This window comes from Cyclopterus lumpus, chromosome 3 (assembly GCF_009769545.1).
Source record: "Cyclopterus lumpus isolate fCycLum1 chromosome 3, fCycLum1.pri, whole genome shotgun sequence".
NCBI lineage: Eukaryota > Metazoa > Chordata > Actinopteri > Perciformes > Cyclopteridae > Cyclopterus > Cyclopterus lumpus.
Window position 1 is genome coordinate 1207086 of NC_046968.1, and position 19441 is coordinate 1226526.

Genomic DNA, 19441 nt, shown 5'->3' on the forward strand with positions numbered 1-19441 from the left:
GCATCCTAGCAACAGCCTGTTACCACCACAGGAAATACTTTCTTCCCGTGGTTATCACTGGACAATTCATCTACTCACGCCGAGACGTACCCCATTCCGCCTCTGGAGCTTTCATGCAGAACAGCAAAGCGGAGTGATGCAGCAACAGTGCAGTGCTGAGGTGGCTCCAGCTATACTGATAATGTTTATAATTAATATTTTGTTCATTTTCACTCTATATATTCTCTTTCTTTCCTACTTTGTTCTGCAACTGCTGCATAACAAGTTTTATCTTCCATCCATCCATCCATTTTCAATACCGCTTATCCTCATTAGGGTCGCGGGGGCGCTGGAGCCTATCCCAGCTGACATAGGGCGAAGGCAGGGGACACCCTGGACAGGCCGCCAGTCCATCGAGGGCACATATATCTTATGGTATATTATTTTAAATTGACTACAAAAGCCACACGTCTGACACCAATACATAATGAAGCCCTAATCTAAGTAAAAAATGCTTTGTGCTTGTTTTTTCTTTTTTACACACAAACGGTGTCTTTTGCCATCTGCATTATAATTGTTGTTTTTAAATTGCTCTCCAGGAACTCCTTGTTACTAAGATGAATGATTTGATGTACATATTCTAAAATTAACAATCACATGTGTTTATTATCATATTCCCACACAATTTAAGCCCTCCACGTGTGTGTGTTTGAAAGAAAATATTTGAACCAAATAGTGTCTACTGTCTCTAATCTATTCTACATGTATTGTAGCCAGATACAGTCATGTATTGTTTTATGGTCAGGAACAAGTAATATTTTGGTTCCTTATGACGTATTGACTTTAGTAATGTTTTTCCTTGCGATCTCTCTGTTTCAGACAATTATCTGCAATTACATAAACAGTATGGCAATATCAGGACCTGCTAATCAGCAGATTCAGAGACAGGCAGGACCTGCAGCCTACAGCGATTCATATTCATTAGGCAGTCAAATCCATTGTTTGCATGTGCTCTAGGACATACTGTTTTGTCATGGAGTGAAGACAGGAAACTATATTTTCATAAGATGTTAAAAGTGTGAATATGCAACTAAAATACATATAATCCCCATTATATACGTATGGGCACAGATAGCTGTCACTTTTAGAGGGTACTTGTCATTCAGATGCAGAGAGACTGGAAATAAGTACAGAGGGCCTCATAGCCATGGCTTCTCTTTACATATTCAAGTGTTGAAACATGCGCGTCACAAACTACCAGAGAGAAGCCAAATAATGCACTCAAGTAAAAAAAAAGAGTACTCGAGTAGAAGTAAAAGTAGTCATCAAGGTATCTTTTCTTTAATTACTTGAGCAAGTAAGAAACAATATAACGGGAAAAAAAACCTGCACACTGCTGTCTTTTATTTGATGTGAATATTAGTGTAATTATTTAAATGGTCTTCCTCATGTCAAATTAAAGAAGTGAACATGGCCCTGCTGATAATGCCCTCTGTAACTCTGTTCATCTGGTCACATGACATCTATTCTTCTGTCCATCCGGGGAGAGGGATCCTCCTCTGTTGCTCTCCTGAAGGGTTCTTCACTTTTTTCCCCTGAAAGGGTTTTTTCTATTTTTTGGGAGTTTTTCCTGCTCCGATGTGAGGTCAAAGGTCAGGGATGTCGTATGTGTACAGATTGTAAAGCCCTCTGAGGCTAATTCGTAATTTGTGATATTGGGCTATATAAAACAAACTGAATTGAATTGAATTGATCAAATCAGTCAGGACACACTTCATTTTAAATGACTGTATATATAATTGGGCAACAACAGGATGAGAAACGTGAACAGTCTTTGCCGATTAGACATCATTGTAACAACATATATTTTATGACGGTGACAAAGCTGTAAGTGGTGGTGGTGATGAGAGAAAGATCGAATGTCATGAGGAGTGACTTCTGATGAGCTCAACCTGGGCTCTGAATATGAGTTATCGTCACATATACACCATACAATATTCCCAGTCTGTACCTGTCAAGTGTGATCACGAAATAGACCATACATATTAATAGAATATTATACTCTATTAAGTAAGACCAATAGGAAAACAAAAGTGTTATTACTTTCTCTGCTTGTTGTCTCCAATATTATATTATTATTTGCACAAAATATGCAAATGTGGGCATGTGCTTAATAGACAATAAACTGTTAGGACAGCTATAATAATCAACGTTTAAAGACAACCGCATTTTGACATTCTGTATTTACTTTTGTGTAAAAGTGTCAAATCAGTCTATAATGTTTATGAAAATATATTATATCAGATCAGACTAAATGCACACCATTTGAATGTTTATATTCATTGTTTACTATATTGACAGAGAGCAGGGGTAGTAAGTCTCGTCTTGAAGTATGATGTACTGTGTGCATATGTTATTCAGGCTTGATTGTATTTTGTTACAGAAGTTACAAAAAGTAATACAATTATCAATGTACTTGGTAAAGACCTGGATTCCCAGCAGGACTACAATTAAAAGATATTTATAAAATGAATAATGAATACTAGGCAGGTATGCACACATGACGACACTTGAGGACACACGGCTTACTGGCCGTCTGGTGGACAGAACACTGCGGTCCCCTGCAGACCGGGAGCCGTCAGGGGGAAGCAGGCGGCGGGACATTCATTCTTATTTAAAGCAGACAATGGGAACAGCATCACAGTACCGTACATGTTCTCACAAAGCAGGAGGGTTTGTGCTCTTGTCACTTCACCAAGGTCATTCTTTCTGCCGAAAGGCATGTCAGCACTTGAAAGACAGTTTATAGGAAATTAGCTAACTGATTCAAATGTATTTTCCAGCAACCAATACGGGACAAACCAAAACCAATTTGTAGAGCTGTACCACATAGTTTAAAGTTTCAATCAAAATGTTGACGTTTAATTTATTATTATTAATAACTTGATAATAGCCAGACCTCCACAGCACTGTGTGAGTGCCAGAGGGGACAAGTTGACCACCTGCCTTTGAATAAATCATTCATGAATGCATGCAATAAAGTGATGAATGCATTGAGTATTGTGTATGATTCTTCTCTAAGAATCTATTCAAGTAAGACTAAAAAGTATACAGCATTATAGGTACAAGCCTAATATAATTTTTAAAAGATAATGTAGTAACTCGTTACTATCGTGGCTGAGGATGTGAACGAGCTTGACCTGTGGCCCTGGGGTCTGAGTGGTATGAGGGATCCAGGGACAATCCCTCATCAATGCACACTTTTTGGGCTTTAGTATTATTCTTCCTAAAAGTCCCGTTCTTTACGATCACTGCACAACACAATGTAAATGAACCTGCACCCCAAGGACCCATGCATCATTGTTTCTCTTTAGTTGTCTATCTCTTCTTAGCTCTCATGCTTTGATTAGAAACAATACATGTTTACTAGATGAATGACTTAATGCAACTTAATGCAGCCGACCCACAGAATACCAATGGAAGATAAGAGCAGGGGGAAATGACTGTACCCTGTACCCTCTGCCATACTCTGCTCGCAGCTGAATTATTGATGATATCCCAATTACTTAACTACAATTTTGTGAATATAATATGGACATTTCATAGCAATCTTTGAATTAGATTGTGTTTGAAGTTGACATTTTGGCTGCAAGGTGACAATAGAGGGAGGTTCATGAATTTTGCAGAATGGAACAATTTCACCCTCAAACCTTGTACAGAGCAAATGACATGAACATGTCACTGTTGGTTTCCAGGATATCTTGTCATGTATCAAAGTTTAAGTCTATAATTAATGTGAATTATTTGAGCAGGGCAGTATGATAACATGATCAAATCAGCACAAAATACAGTTGATGGTTGTCATTAGTTTTGTAAGTAGTTGCACGTATACGTCTATCTGACAAGGCTAAATTAAAAAAGAGGATCAATAGAAGAGATTATTAGTATAAATATTTCAATCTGAAGCAAAACCGTTGCTCGTAGTGCCAGCTGAAAAGTCAAAGGATCATTTGATTCACTGGGATACATTTTCTATGGACCTTGGTTGTCTAATTAAAATGTTCGTTCCAAATCAATGGACTGACTGAAGAGCCAACTAATCATCATAAAAAAATTAATACAAATAAACTGAGCAAATGATATCAAGCAGACAGAGGTGACCAGAAGTGCTTCTCACTGTGTTAGGGAAGAAGCCATATATGTTAATGAATATAACAAAATAAAATGTACATGCAAATCAAATCCATAACCAAACTAAAAGTCAACAGTGCTGAACTAGTGGAAGATCCAGGCAACAAAACCAAATGCAGTTGAAACTACGTATTGTAATGTATGTTGAACCAGTGGTGAACCCTGTATGGTACAGTGTGTACTGAACAATGGACTGTGATTTCATTGTTCAGCCATGCAGTGCATGCAGCTGGCGCTCCTCACTGAACATCTTGATGCCTAAAACACAGATCTTCAATCAAATGATTTCAAAGTGATTTTGAATTAGCAAAGTATCACTACTCCTCCTCAGAGACACAAATATATAGGATATGTTCTGAATCTGCAGAAATATTTCTAAAACATATATGGGTTTTAATGAACTATGAGCTAATTTATGCACATTTAAAGAGTTTACTTCCCTAAACAAAAGAGTAAATCCTGCCGACATGTCTGCTGGCACTGCAGATGCTTTGGGGTACAGGAACTGGTGCTGTCTTGGCAAGATCTTAAGGACCAACTGGGGGGAGGATATTGTCCTTTTGGGGACCTCAGAATTGCATTGCTTCTCTTTGCAGATGAAGTGGTTCCATTGGCTTCATTAGACCATTACATTTAGAATGCTCTGTGGCAGTTGGCAGCCTGGATGACAGTAGGAATGTCCAAATCTGAGGCCATGGTTTTCTGCCATAAAATGGGGGGAATGAGGTCGCAGATGCAAACAACGGACATTGTGTTTCTTCTGTAGGTTGGCTGGGCTCACCCTTTGCTGTGTTCACACCAAAAGCTTTGCGAATATTCGTTTACATCAATTTCCCACCCACAACCACGGCCCCACCCTGGACCTGGTCTGCTCCTCAGGACTCACTATCAATCGCCTCTCTGACCTTACCATCTCCGACCACCAAGCCATCATCATGGACATTGACATCCCCATCTCAGAACCCAACCAGATGTGTGCCATGAAACTCTGTAAAATAAAGTCCATCTGAATAACTCTCCACCTTCCAGCCCTCGTTTAGCCCCTCCCCCACAGACCTGGTCAACCTCTACATTAACACACTGTCCTCCTGCCTTGATCAGCGTGCCCCTCTCAAAACCAGAACTGTCTCTTTGTCTCCAACAAAACTGGACTCACAGTACAGACAGTACAGACAGTACTCACTGTACGCACCACAGCTTACAAGGAATACATGCAGCAATACAAGCTGGCTCTCACTCCACATTCCACCTACTGGCATCATCTATTCTGGTTCCACCAACCCCAAGGTCCTCTTCTCCACGATAAATACATTTTTTGAACATTTTAAGAAATTCCTTCCAAGCGTTTTCTGAGATATTTTGTTTGGAAGAATGGACAACACAGAAACGTAATACATCTAGCCACACCTGTCACTGGTGTGGAGGCATTCAAACGTGTCTCGTAGCGATCTAACAGAAAAGTATTCTCTTATCATATATTAATTAAATGATCAGTTTCGGCTTCCTTAGTCATATGTTTCCGTGTAATACGTCAGAGTCGTGTGCTCATAGTACGCAGACTGTTTGCATTGTCTTGTGTACCATTGCAGGTCATTTTATGCATACCTTGGATGATTACAATCTATGAAAGTAAGCCTCCTCAACACATTAGATTACAGTTTTATATTTATATTTTCATTTGCTCCAAATTCAGTTTTGCATTTCCAGGGTTCAGTTTAAACTTTAAACTGTTTAAAACGGTTTAAAGCGGGGCCAATGTTGCAACGGGAAAATAAAATCAGCGAATAAGGAAGGAAATGTAGTCAACAATGAACCCCTGCCCTCCCTCCCTCTCACTCTATATGTCACTCGCATGTGTCCTCTCAAGGGTCGGGGGTCAGAGCACAGGTTTTATAAGCATGAGCATAATGTATTCAGTTCCTTACCTATTTGTAATAAAATACGCCTCAATGGGAGATTCTCTTCAATCTGTATTGAGATTGGATACCAGTAGACGCTGGATACACTGAGCTCCTCTCTCCTCCTCTCTCTCTCCATTGCACATTACAAACTACTTCCTCCCCAGAGTCTTTGACTTCTCGCCTCATTGGGTCCATTGGGCCTGGTGATGCCTGAAGCTGGTCCTGACTCTTTGGCCCTGCTGATGCCCCCCCCTCCTCTCCTCTCTTCCTCCTTCTGTTTCATGGATTATGGAGGTCTGGATTGTGGTCCATGCCTACTACTAATTATTCATACATTTCTGAGATATTCATTAAATGTTTTATAACGCTGTTCATCTGGTCACATGACATCTATTCTTCTGTCCTCCGGGGAGAGGGTTCTTCTCTTTTTTCCCTGAAAGGTTTTTTTCAGTTTTTTTGGGAGTTGTTCCTGATCTGATGTGAGGTCAAAGGTCAGGGATGTCGTATGTGTACAGATTGTAAAGCCCTCTGAGGGGAGTTTGTAATTTGTGATTTTGGGCTATACAAAATGAGACTTATTAGTGTTGAATTCATCTCTCTGAATTTGCTGAACCAAATTATAACTGTGTCAACCTTAATCTTCCCTTTCAGTTCTTCTCATCTTGAAGCCTGCACTCATGACTAATGGCTATTTTATCGATTTGAATGTGATGCTAAAGTCATTTGTCAAGTTAATTGACACTCTCCCCGGCCTTGTCATGACATTCACCTGCTTCTTAAGTTCAATATATATTTGGTGAATGTTTTTTTTGGTGACCTCTTCACATACTTTCTGTGTATCTCCATATTATGTCAAAAAACAATAGTAGCCATTGAGGACTACCCTGGCACTCGGCCCCCATTCAAATTGATCCAAGTGTTATTTTATGTTTCCTGACACCATAGAAATCAGTAGAGGGGTGAAGAACAGCAAGGAGAGGCTGCTCCTTCTTAGATTTATTTTTACTGCAATATGAGAGCAATTGGAATTCCCCCTCCCCTGGAGATCAATAAAGTTAAGTATTATTTCCTTTTACTAACATAGAAATCTAAATAGTAATTGAATTTAGAACAAACAAAAGGCATACAGCCAACTGGGCTCTGCCTTACCACATACACTCACTATGTGTGACAGAATTCATGTCACGTCCGGGCAGAACACAGGACACAAATGCAGGGTAAAGTTGTCTTTATTTGTAAGACTGACTCTCCAAAAAGGAAAAAGCAGGGCTATAAAAGATTATCAAAAAACAAAGATCACTCCACTCTTGGAGGAAAACAAAAACACTCCTTAAAAACTGGAGGCACTACGAGAGATTATCTAAACCAAAATCACTCCTTACGGAGGAAACAAAAGACTATGAAAACTTTAACAAACAACCTAAATCTAAGACTTAAAAAATCAAAATCACTCTCTTGGAGGAATCCAATGAAAAAGGAAAACGATGGCTTGGTATTTCAAGTCTTGGTACTATGGCAGAGCTAGAGGGACCGCAGGGCTAGAGGGACCGCAAGGACAGAAACAAACACACTGTTACAGGACAAGGGAAGACGGCGACTATAAGTACACATGAGGGAAGTGGAGACAGGTGGACACAATCAGGAATCAGGGAAGACAATCAGACTGGTGACACATGAGGAAGGACAAGAAACCTGAAACGAGGGGAGAGTTACTACTTCAAAATAAAACAGGAAATGACAAGACAAGAAAACCCAACAAAATAAAACAAACCCAACAACTTCACCGCGGTGCGACAATTCATATGTTTCTGAAAACAATTCCGTCTACATTTATTTGTGCAGGCTGCTCTAATAAGTCTCTTAAATCCCTCCAGTTGATCCAGAATGCTGCAGCTCGTGTACAAAAACTAAGAAAAGAGATCACATGACTCCTGTATTAGCTGCTCTGCACTGGCTCCCTGTAAAACCAAGAATCACATTTAAAATTCTTCTCCTCACCTACAAAGCCTTGATTGGTGATGCACCATCATATCTTAAGGAGCTTGTAGTACCATATTGCCCCACTAGAGAGCTGCTCACTAAATGCGGGGCTACTTGTGGTTCCTAAAGTCCTAAAAAAGTAGGATGGGAGCCAGAGCCTTCAGTTATCAAGCTCCTCTTTTATGGAACCAGATTCCACTTTCAGTCCTGGAGGCAGACACAGTCACCTCATTTAAGAATAGACTTAAGACTTTCCTCTTTAATAGTGCTTATAGTTAGGGCTGAATCAGGTTTGCCCTGGTCCAGCCCCTTGATATGCTGCTATAGGCTTATAGGCTGCTGGGGGATGTTTTAGGATACACTGAGCACCTATCTCCTCTTCTCTCTCTCCTTATGGATGAATTTACATCTCTCCATTGCACCTTATTAACTCTGCTTCCTCCCCGGAGTCTTTGTGACTTCTTGCCTCATAGGGTCCATTGGACCTGGTTGTGTCTGAAGCTGGTCCTGGCTCCTGTCCCCTGACTCCTTGCCCCTGCTTCCTGCATCCTGCCCCTGGTCTCTTTCCTCATTGGCCCTGCCTCAAAGGCCTGGCCTCATTGGCCCCGCCTCCCGCACCGTGCCTCATGCCTCATGGGCTGGACTCCTGCCTCCCGCGTTGGCCATCCTGATGCCCCCCCTCTCCTCTCTTCCTCCTTCTGTTTCATGGATTGCGGAGGTCTGGATCGTGGTCCATGCCTACTACTCATTATTCATAAATGTCATATTCATTGAATGTTTATGTAAATCTGTAACTCTGTTCATCTGGTCACATGACATCTATTCTTCTGTCCATCCGGGGAGAGGGATCCTCCTCTGTTGCTCTACAGAAGGGTTCTTCCCTTTTTTCCCCTGAAAGTGTTTCTTCTATTTTTTGGGAGTTGTTCCTGATCCGATGTGAGGTCAAAGGTCAGGGATGTCGTATGCGTACAGATTGTAAAGCCCTCTGAGGGGAGTTTGTAATTTGTGATTAGCAATTATTACAACACAAATGCATAAATAAATCACAGAAACTAAGTTTATTTAGTTAACATTACTGATTAAAACTCATAACATAAATAATCAATACAATTATATTTTACAACTACAAGCATACTAGCTAAAAGCAACAAACAATCACGTGGTGAGAGGTGTGTCTGTGTGTGTGACAGTGTGTGTGTGTGAGTCTGTGAGGTTGTGTGTGAGCGTGTGGGTGTGTGAGTGTGAGAGTGTGTGTGTGTTTGTCAGTGTGTGTGAGTTGGTTAGTTTGGTGAGAAATGGAAAAAGAAGTAGGGGGCATTCAATAGCAGGCAGATCCTCCCCCAACAGTAAAGTACAGTAGCTGACTCTCTGGTGAACTCAGGCCCAGCAGAGCTGCACTGGAGGCTGTTCTTCTTCCACGCAGACCTCTCCCTTTGTTTCAGCCACATGGTGAAGTCCCAACAGTGCAATGCTCTGAACAGTAGCTGTTACAGATATATAAATACAAATGTCAAAATGGTGGCTCTCATTTTGACTACAAAACATCCACATCCATGTCTGTTTTGGGGTTGCCATGATGATTCAGGCCTGTATGTGATCTCATTGGCATGTAACAACATGCCCAACTGATCCTCTCGTTTCCCCAATCTGAAACACAGATAGCAGCACGAATCTCTGCCTGTCTGACTGACATCTCTCAGTGGATGTCTGACCGACATCTCTCAGTGGATGTCTGACCGACATCTCTCAGTGGATGTCTGACTGACATCTCTCAGTGGATGTCTGACCGACATCTCTCAGTGGATGTCTGATTGACATCTCTCAGTGGATGTCTGATTGACATCTCTCAGTGGATGTCTGACTGACATCTCTCAGTGGATGTCTGACTGACATCTCTCAGTGGATGTCTGACCGACATCTCTCAGTGGATGTCTGCACACCACCTGAAAATTAACCCGGACAAGACTGAACTTCTCCTCCTTCCAGGAAAAGGTTCTCCCACCCACGACCTGACTAATACCTTCAACAACTCAGTGTTGGCCCCGCCCCCGACTGCCAGGAACCTCGGTGTGACACCTGTCAGTCAACTCTACCTGACTGCCAACATTACCACAATAACACGCTCCTGTAGGTACATGCTGTACAACATCAGGAGAATACGACCTCTTCTCACTCAGAAGGCGGCACAGGTTCTGGTCCAGGTTCTGGTCCAGGTCCTGGTCCAGGTTCTGGTCCAGGCTCTAGTCATCTCACGCCTAGACTACTGTAACTCCCTCCTTCAGGTCTACCTGCTAATGTCATTCGACCTCTACAGCTCATCCAGAATGCAGCTGCTCGACTGGTCTTCAACCTCCTAAATTTACCCACAATCCTCCGCTCCTCCGTGACCTTCACTGGTTACCGGTGGCCGCAGCATCCGCTTCAAAACATTGGTACTTGGCTACCGTGCTGGGAACAGATCGGGTCCGGTCTACATCCAGGACATGGTCTAACCTCACACCCAGTACATGGTCTAACCTCACACCCAGGACATGGTCTAACCTCACACCCAGGACATGGTCTAACCTCACACCCAGGACATGGTCTAACCTCACACCCAGGACATGGTCTAACCTCACACCCAGGACATGGTCTAACCTCACATCCAGGACATGGTCTAACCTCACACCCAGTACATGGTCTAACCTCACACCAGGACATGGTCTAACCTCACACCCAGTACATGGTCTAACCTCACACCCAGGACATGGTCTAACCTCACACCCAGGACATGGTCTAACCTCACATCCAGGACATGGTCTAACCTCACACCCAGGACATGGTCTAACCTCACATCAGGACATGGTCTAACCTCACACCCAGGACATGGTCTAACCTCACACCCAGGACATGGTCTAACCTCACACCCAGTACATGGTCTAACCTCACACCCAGGACATGGTCTAACCTCACACCCAGGACATGGTCTAACCTCACACCCCAGCTCATTCACTTCGCTCACACACTCACAAAGACACCCTGTTTAGGCGCATCAATAAAATGAATGAACATATTTAGTAACACTGGTCAGATTTTCGTTCACAAGATACCAGAGGAAACAATGCTGATGTTTCATTTTACCAATGACGTGGCGATATCGTTGTGCATCCTACTGAGGCTGATGGGAATGTCAAGTCATAATGTCACATCACATCTCTGTCGCTGACCACTCAAACATCAAGCAACACATGGAAGGAATGCTTAGCGATACAAATATGACTCAATGACTTCCTGTTTCATGTCCAGGCAGATGAGAAAAATGCATTACTTTGAGGAGACGGCAGATTTATGGTTGAGCTGAAGTATTGAGTCATGCTTGTGTCTGACAGATAGTTTTTAATGATTTCATCATAAAACGCCTGAGGCTAAAGATCACACAAGACTGTCCCTGCTGCAGTCTGAAGCTAGAGACGATGGTTTGTCAACAATCATTATTGTGAAAGCAGTGTCTTCATAATTGTACCAAGCTGTGGTATTTTGAGATACACAATTACAGTTTTTTATGAACACATAGAACACAATTTGTTCAGAGGCACACAGCAGACAATAGATATATTTTTTTTAATGAGAAACTTTGCAAAATAGGACAACATTCTGATCTCAATTCTGAGTAGAAAAAAAGCATACATAGAGATAATACTTCATACAGGGACAACATTCACCTCTTTGCTTTAGGCTGAGAACGACCTCAAGATGATCTGACACCTGAGCCTAATTACCTCAAAGACTGAACTTCCTCACAAAACTCTCCTGAAACAGACACATGACTGGATGTGTGTCCCCTCACTTTGCACAGGAGTCTGCTCGGTGAGACTCCTGTCTGCTCACCACCCCGTCTTCAAATGGCATCCAGTGGGATTCTAAAAATACTGTTTCCTCAGAGGCTCCGTCTCATTAAACCTGATCTTAAGGCTTTATGCTCTTTCCAGGCTCACGTCCCTCACTGACTGAATGATTGCACATTGCGCTAATGAAGGCACTATAAAAATCACAATGAAACTATCGCTGCCTTCTGATGTGAATCTGAACTTGTAACCCAAAATCTAAATTATTAATTAGGTGTGTTGCTGTTGAAGGAGTGAGAATCTGAGTCGAACCAGATCAGACTCTTGCTCCAAATGTTCACAACAAAACATTAGATGGAGAAATGTCTGATGACTATTACGTGTATATTAGTTTATTCATACACATTCATTATTTATTTATTTGCACTATTTCTATTGTTTACAACCTACACAACACTTGATATGTACGTAGACATTTCATTTTTATTTTATTGTTGGTAAATGGTGCTTGTTATATAATTATTTAATATTTATATATTTTTCCAATACTTTCATAAAAGTATATTCTTCACATTTATTTGTCAAGCTTTGTTGTCCTTGTTCCAAGCTGTTATTTTCTATTTCTGTGAAGTCAAATTCCTTGTATGTTTATGCATACTTGGCAATTAAAAGTAATTCAGATTTTTATTTCTGCCACTGAAAAAAAGTATGTGTATCCATAAAAAAGCAAAATACATTGAAGGAAACTGGCATGCACATGATGACCATTGACCAAGCTATCAAACAATGGTGCATCACATAAAGACGTAACATACCAAGAGCTAACATTAGCTTGCTAGATAATGTTAGCCCATTCTAATAAGCTTCTGGACAAGTGTCAGTAACTTTAGTTCTTCAGCAAAACCGGCAGCAGATGTCACACACATGTAGTTAGGTTTGCTGAGATGTTAGATAATAAACCAGTTGTTCTCAAATCTAGAGGCAATGCAATAACCAGCAGGACAAGAGCCTGACAGTCTGAGTTTTTATACAGGAGGATGTTACTCAGCCCACTCCCTCCCTCCCCTCAGTACACACACACACACACATATACACACACACACACACACACATATACACACACGCACATATACACATACACTCACACACACATACATACACACACATACACACATATACACACACACACATATACACACACACACACACACGCACATATACACATACACTCACACACACACATATACACACACACACACATATACACATACACTCACACACACATACATACACACACACACACATATACACACACACACACATATACACACACACACATATACACATACACTCACACACACATACATACACACACACACACATATACACACACACACATATACACACGCATACACACACACGCATACACACACGCACACACACACATACACACAAACACATACACACACATACACACACACACACATACACTCACATACACACATACACACACACACATACACACATACACATACACACACATACACACACACATACACACACAGGCAGGAATTGAATAATGATGATTATAGATTGTTGGCTTCTACCAGAAAGATGTGGGACTAGACAAAAACCTTCCCGGCTAAAGCCCCTGAAGCACGATGCTGACGACGCCACTGCGCTAAAGCCAGACTTATTCTTGGTGGCTTGACCCTTTTAACGTTATCAATGGAAGCGCTCATCTTTTTCTGGTAGTTCACTATAATCTGGACATGTATGATAACTGTGGAAAAGTGTCTGAATAGAGGATGGATGTATTACTGACAAACAGCTCGACTTCTCTGCTGAGAGCAGACTGGATGGCCCAGTGACTCAGATCACCTCTCAAGGAACAAGAGGGCCTTATAAAGTGAGGGGGGCCGGGCTGAGCTGGTTAGCATGTGCGTTTTATAGATATCTGCCTTTTTGACATAACACTGTTACCTCTTCAAATTCTATTCATAGTGTTCGTTCATTTATTCAATGTTTTAGATCTTACACATTTCGCCTTTAATTTTTGAAAAGAACCGTGGCCATTTTCAGACAATCACCATAATTGTCAAATATATATATTTTTCAGAAATAGGTAAAAAAACAAGGAAACTGTTTATTATTTAAATAATTGGATATAAAAGTATGACCTTGTCAGAACTCGAGGAATCACTTGTTCTTTGACGGGCAGGTCCTCCCCTGCTCAATCTGACCGTAGACTATGTATACTGATGGTATCTGGTGCCTGCAGCTGGAATCCGTAGCCTATAGGCAGATTGAGCCGAACACTTTCCTCAAAGAGGATGTGGAACCTGTCTCTGAGAGCAGTGTTCTCCACTGTCCACTGTAAGGACAGCTGCTTACGCTCTCTATTCTCCCACCCCTCCCCCTTGTGTCCTCACAGACAGTTGCTGTCAAGTCACATTTATTCAGAAAATGCTTCCAAATAATTTACATAAAGGATACAAGGATAAGTGTTCAAGATGCAATATTTTATATATGTTTACATGTGTGTGTGCTTAAAACTTCCTTGTGCTTTTAATGCGCGCAAGGAATTTGGCGGTGAAAAGAATGTAATCCAATGGCCTCGGATATGAAGGCCGGCAATGAGTCATATGGCATGCCTCAGCCTGCTTCGCCTATCAACATTAATAACATGCTTTTCACGAGGAGTGCAGGTCAGTGTTAAGCTGTTCCCGGTGAGCATGCTTTATCTGGAGGATCAGCAGCAGTGCCTGAGCTTAAATGGGTCAAAAGTCACAAACCTACCATCCAGCGCCACGAGAGCCGACTGTACACAGTATCTGGCCACATCAGTAACCGTGTACCTGCTGCAGAGGAGGATTATCAGTATACAACTAAGAATAGATATTATTATTTAGGTTCTTGCTACGTCAATTTCTCATACCTGATATTGAAAGTGACCAGCTGTTTTTTGTGTATCGATTATATTCTGTCATTTAACTGTTCCTTTTCAATTGCCATTGCACCTATTTGCTCGTTTCAGTAATAATACACCTGCTTTCCTTTGAGTGATAATTCAACTGTATAAATTGTATACAATTGATATATCATTGGGAAATATTTGACGAGTCTTTTAAATTACATTACATTACATTACATTTCATTTAGCTGACACTTTTATCCAAAGCGACTTACAATAAGTGCATTAAACCATGAGTCCAAACTCAGAACAACAAGAATCAAGAAAGTACAATTTCTTCAATAAAGTTAAACTACAAAGTGCTATCAGTAAGAGACATTTAAGTGCTGCTAAAGTGTTAAATTACAGAGTGCTATCAGTAAGAGACATTTAAGTGCTACTAAAGTGTTAAACTACAAAGTGCTATCAGTAAGAGACATTTAAGTGCTACTAAAGTGCTACTACGGCGCTACCTTCCCTAGGTATAGTCACTAAGATGTGTTTTTAGTCTGTAGAGACTTCCTGTCCTGATGTCAATGGGGAGCTCGTTCCACCAATGAGGAGCCAGCACAGCAAACAGTCGTGACTTTGTTGAGTGTTTAGCTCAAAAAGAAGGAGCTACAAGCCGATTGGCCGAAGCCGAGCGAAGTGAACGAGGTGGGGTGTGAGGTTAGACCATGTCCTGGGTGTGAGGTTAGACCATGTCCTGGATGTGAGGTTAGACCATGTCCTGGTGTGAGGTTAGACCATGTCCTGGGTGTGAGGTTAGACCATGTCCCGGGTGTATGGTTTGACCATGTCCTGGTTGTGAGGTTAGACCATGTTCTGGGTGTGAGGTTAGACCATGTCCTGGGTGTGAGGTTAGACCATGTCCTGGGTGTGAGGTTAGACCATGTCCTGGGTGTCAGGTTAGACCATGTCCTGGATGTGAGGTTAGACCATTTCCTGGATGTGAGGTTAGACCATGTCCTGGATGTGAGGTTAGACCATGTCCTGGTGTGAGGTTAGACCATGTCCTGGATGTGAGGTTAGACCATGTCCTGGTGTGAGGTTAGACCATGTCCTGGGTGTATGGTTTGACCATGTCCTGGTTGTGAGGTTAGACCATGTCCTGGGTGTGAGGTTAGACCATGTCCTGGATGTGAGGTTAGACCATTTCCTGGATGTGAGGTTAGACCATGTCCTGGATGTAGACCGGACCCGATCTGTTCGCAGCACGGTACGCAGGTCGGATGTGTGCGTCTCTTCTTGGTAGTCAAGGTCTTTTTTCTTTGTGTGGTTTAAAAAACAATAAGAACATTTAAAAATAAATATGTATATGCCTACAACAACTTTAAAGTTCAGATGGAAGTCAAATAGCACAGCAAACCTTCTTCCTGTTGGCATTTCCAAGGGAATTTAATTGTGTGACTTTGTGTGATTGTTGTTTCTTTCCCCCTCTGAGCTTTAGACCTACAGTATGTGGGTTAGGTTTCTGCCGTTATAAAACCATATCGTCCAATGTTTACTTTTGTGTTCATTTCTAAAAATGCTAAGTATTTGTGACAATTACTCATAACATATACGGATATACACAGTACAATGGTGTTTGTTTGTTCTTTGATGTTGTAAAGCTGGTGACGATCTGAATTTAGCCTTCACTTGGAGACATCCGTCTTTTCTGTTCCAAATGCACAAATCTATTCATGTGCTTTCTGTGACTTCTCTAAGCACTTCACTCTGTCAGATTGATTTCTATAGGCTTTCTACCTGAATAGCAAACCACCTATGATAATATGGCACATTTGGAGAAGAATCATATTCACAAAAAACTGAATATCTTCCTTCTTTTTAGCAAACAGACCGAGCATGGTAAGGAAGAAAGCACGATTATGAATGCTGCGTGTCATGGGTGTCAACTTGATTAAGTATTATTTATTAAGTAAAAAATGGGTCGTACCAATCTTTTTTAATTGAATGATACCAATCAATACTTTATGAAAAAAGTTTCATTTTATAGTCCAATATTTAACAGAAATATTGTGATTAAATAAGAATACTCATACCTTCCAGGGGACATTGCTGTATTTTTACTTCTAGCTGTAAAGTAGCCGCACACTGCGTTTCCTTTCTGCCATGTTTGATATTGATGTATGCCGCTATGTGCGTGAGGTTCTGTTGGTTTCCAGTCATGTCTACACCAACAACTGCACCTCAGTCTGTTAAACTACTGAAGTTCGCAGACGACACAACGGTCATCGGCCTCATCAGGAACGGTGATGAGTCTGCGTACAGATGGGAGGTTGAACAGCTGGTCCTCTGGTGTGGTCCGAACAACCTGGAGCTGAACAAGCTCAACACTGTGGAGATGACAGTGGACTTCAGGAGGAGCCCCCCCAACACTACGCCCCCCTCACCATACTCAACAGCACTGAGTCTTGCGGTGGAGACCTTCAGGTTTCTGGGATCCACAATCTCCCAGGACCTGAAGTGGGCCTCCAACATCAACACCATCCGGAAAAAGGCCCAGCAGAGGTTGTACTTCCTGCGCCAGCTCAGGTCCTGGTCTACTCCGCCATCATCCAGTCTGTTCTCTGTTCTTCCATCAGTGTGTGGTTTGGATCGGCCAACAAACAAGACAGAGACAGACTACAACGGATAGTCAGGTCTGCTGAGAAACTATTGGTTCCAGACTGCCCTCCATCCTGGATCCTGGACATCTTTTCATCATTTGTAATTTAAATATGTTGTACGACGAGAGCATACATGTAACCGAGTCAAATTTCATGTATGTGCACACATGCATGGAATAAAGCTGATTCAGATTCTGATTCTGATGTGACATGGGCTAGTCAAATGTCAGGGCTGTTTTGACACAAACATTATACAAAAGCCTATTGTCAGTTGCCCTGCTGCAAGTTGATTGGCTATTTTTCCAAATGCCATTATAACGCATCTCCCCATCTCTTCCGGTAAGCGTATTGCCTCACTTCCGGTTGCTACCGTGTCTGCTTTCAGATAGCGTATTTTCTCAGCTCCAGATAAACCAAGCTAATTGTGTGATATTATTTAGTACAAGTGGCTGATTACCTGCTGTACATCTTAAAAATTTGAACACTCAGATCTCTTCTTTTTTTTTTTTTTGTCTTATTTTCACATTGTTTAGTTCTGCTAACGTGAGCTACCGTACCAGCTTAGCAGCTAGCGATTGCTTCCTCCTCACCCCCTCCCTCTTGCTCAGTGTGTCACATGTATAGCTATTCCTCTGCCTCCCTTAATGACAATGGCACATGTAATAAGTGTAGTTCATTTATAGGTTTGAGGAAATTCTCAGTGGGTTAGATGCACGGCTTCGAAGCTCAGACATTAGCTACATCAGTTAGCCCGCCCCCACCCATAGTCGGTGTGGACCAAACAGACGTAGCTTCTGCTAGCTGTTCCCGGGCAGCCCCCGAGCAGCCGGATGGCTGGGTGACTGTTCGAAGAGGTTTTAAGTCTAAACAGAAGCCCACTGAGCACCACCAACCTCTTCACGTTTCGAACCGGTTTTCCCCCCACAGCGACGCATCCGCTGAGAAACCCACTCTGGTTATAGGTAGCTCCATAGTCAGAAACGTGAAGATAGGGAAGCCAGGGACCAAAGTCATATGCATCCCGGGGGCCAGAGCGGGCGACATTGAATCTTGTTTAAAACTGCTGGTTAAAGATGAGCGTAGTTACAGTAAGATTATAATACACGCCGGCGGTAATGACTCCCGACTGCGGCGGTCGGAGGTCACTAAAATTAATGTGGAATCGGTGTGTACTTATGCCAAGACAATGTCGGACACCGTAGTTTTCTCTGGCCCTCTCCCCAATCTGATCAATGATGACATGTATAGCCTCAGAATCTTGGCGTTATCTTTGACCAAGACTTGTCCTTTAACTCCCACGTGAAGCAAATCTCAAGGATTGCATTTTTTCATCTACGTAACATTTAAAAAATCAGGCACATCTTGTCTCAAAAAGATGCAGAAAAACTGATTCACGCGTTTGTTACTTCCAGACTAGATTACTGCAACTCCTTATTATCAGGCTGCTCTAATAAGTCTCTTATTTCCCTCCAGTTAATCCAGAATGCTGCAGCTCGTGTACTCACAAAAACTAAGAAAAAAGATCACATTACTCCTGTATTATCTGCTCTGCACTGGCTCCCTGTAAAATCAAGAATCACATTTAAAATTATTCTCCTCACCTACAAAGCCTTGGTTGGTGATGCACTATCAATGTCTTCTCTCCTCCTTCTCTGCCTCTATCTCCGCAGCCAAAAGTCTGTTCTATCAATCCAGAATCGAATCCTCTTTATCTAACCCCAAATAGCTCTTCTCTATTTTTTCCAACCTCCTTGACCCCCCTGGTCCCCCCCCCTCCCTCCACCCTTCTACCAAGCCACTTTGTTGACTACTTCACAAAAAAGATGGACGACATACACTCCTCATTTACTAATCCATCTTCCATAACTACACCTCCAGTAACTTCACCTTCTTCCCCCTCGTTTTCCTCTTTTATCCCCCTGTCTCCCAATCAATTTCTTACCTTGGTAACCTCTGACCCCCCAACCACCTGCCCCCTTGACCCCATCCCGTCTCACATTC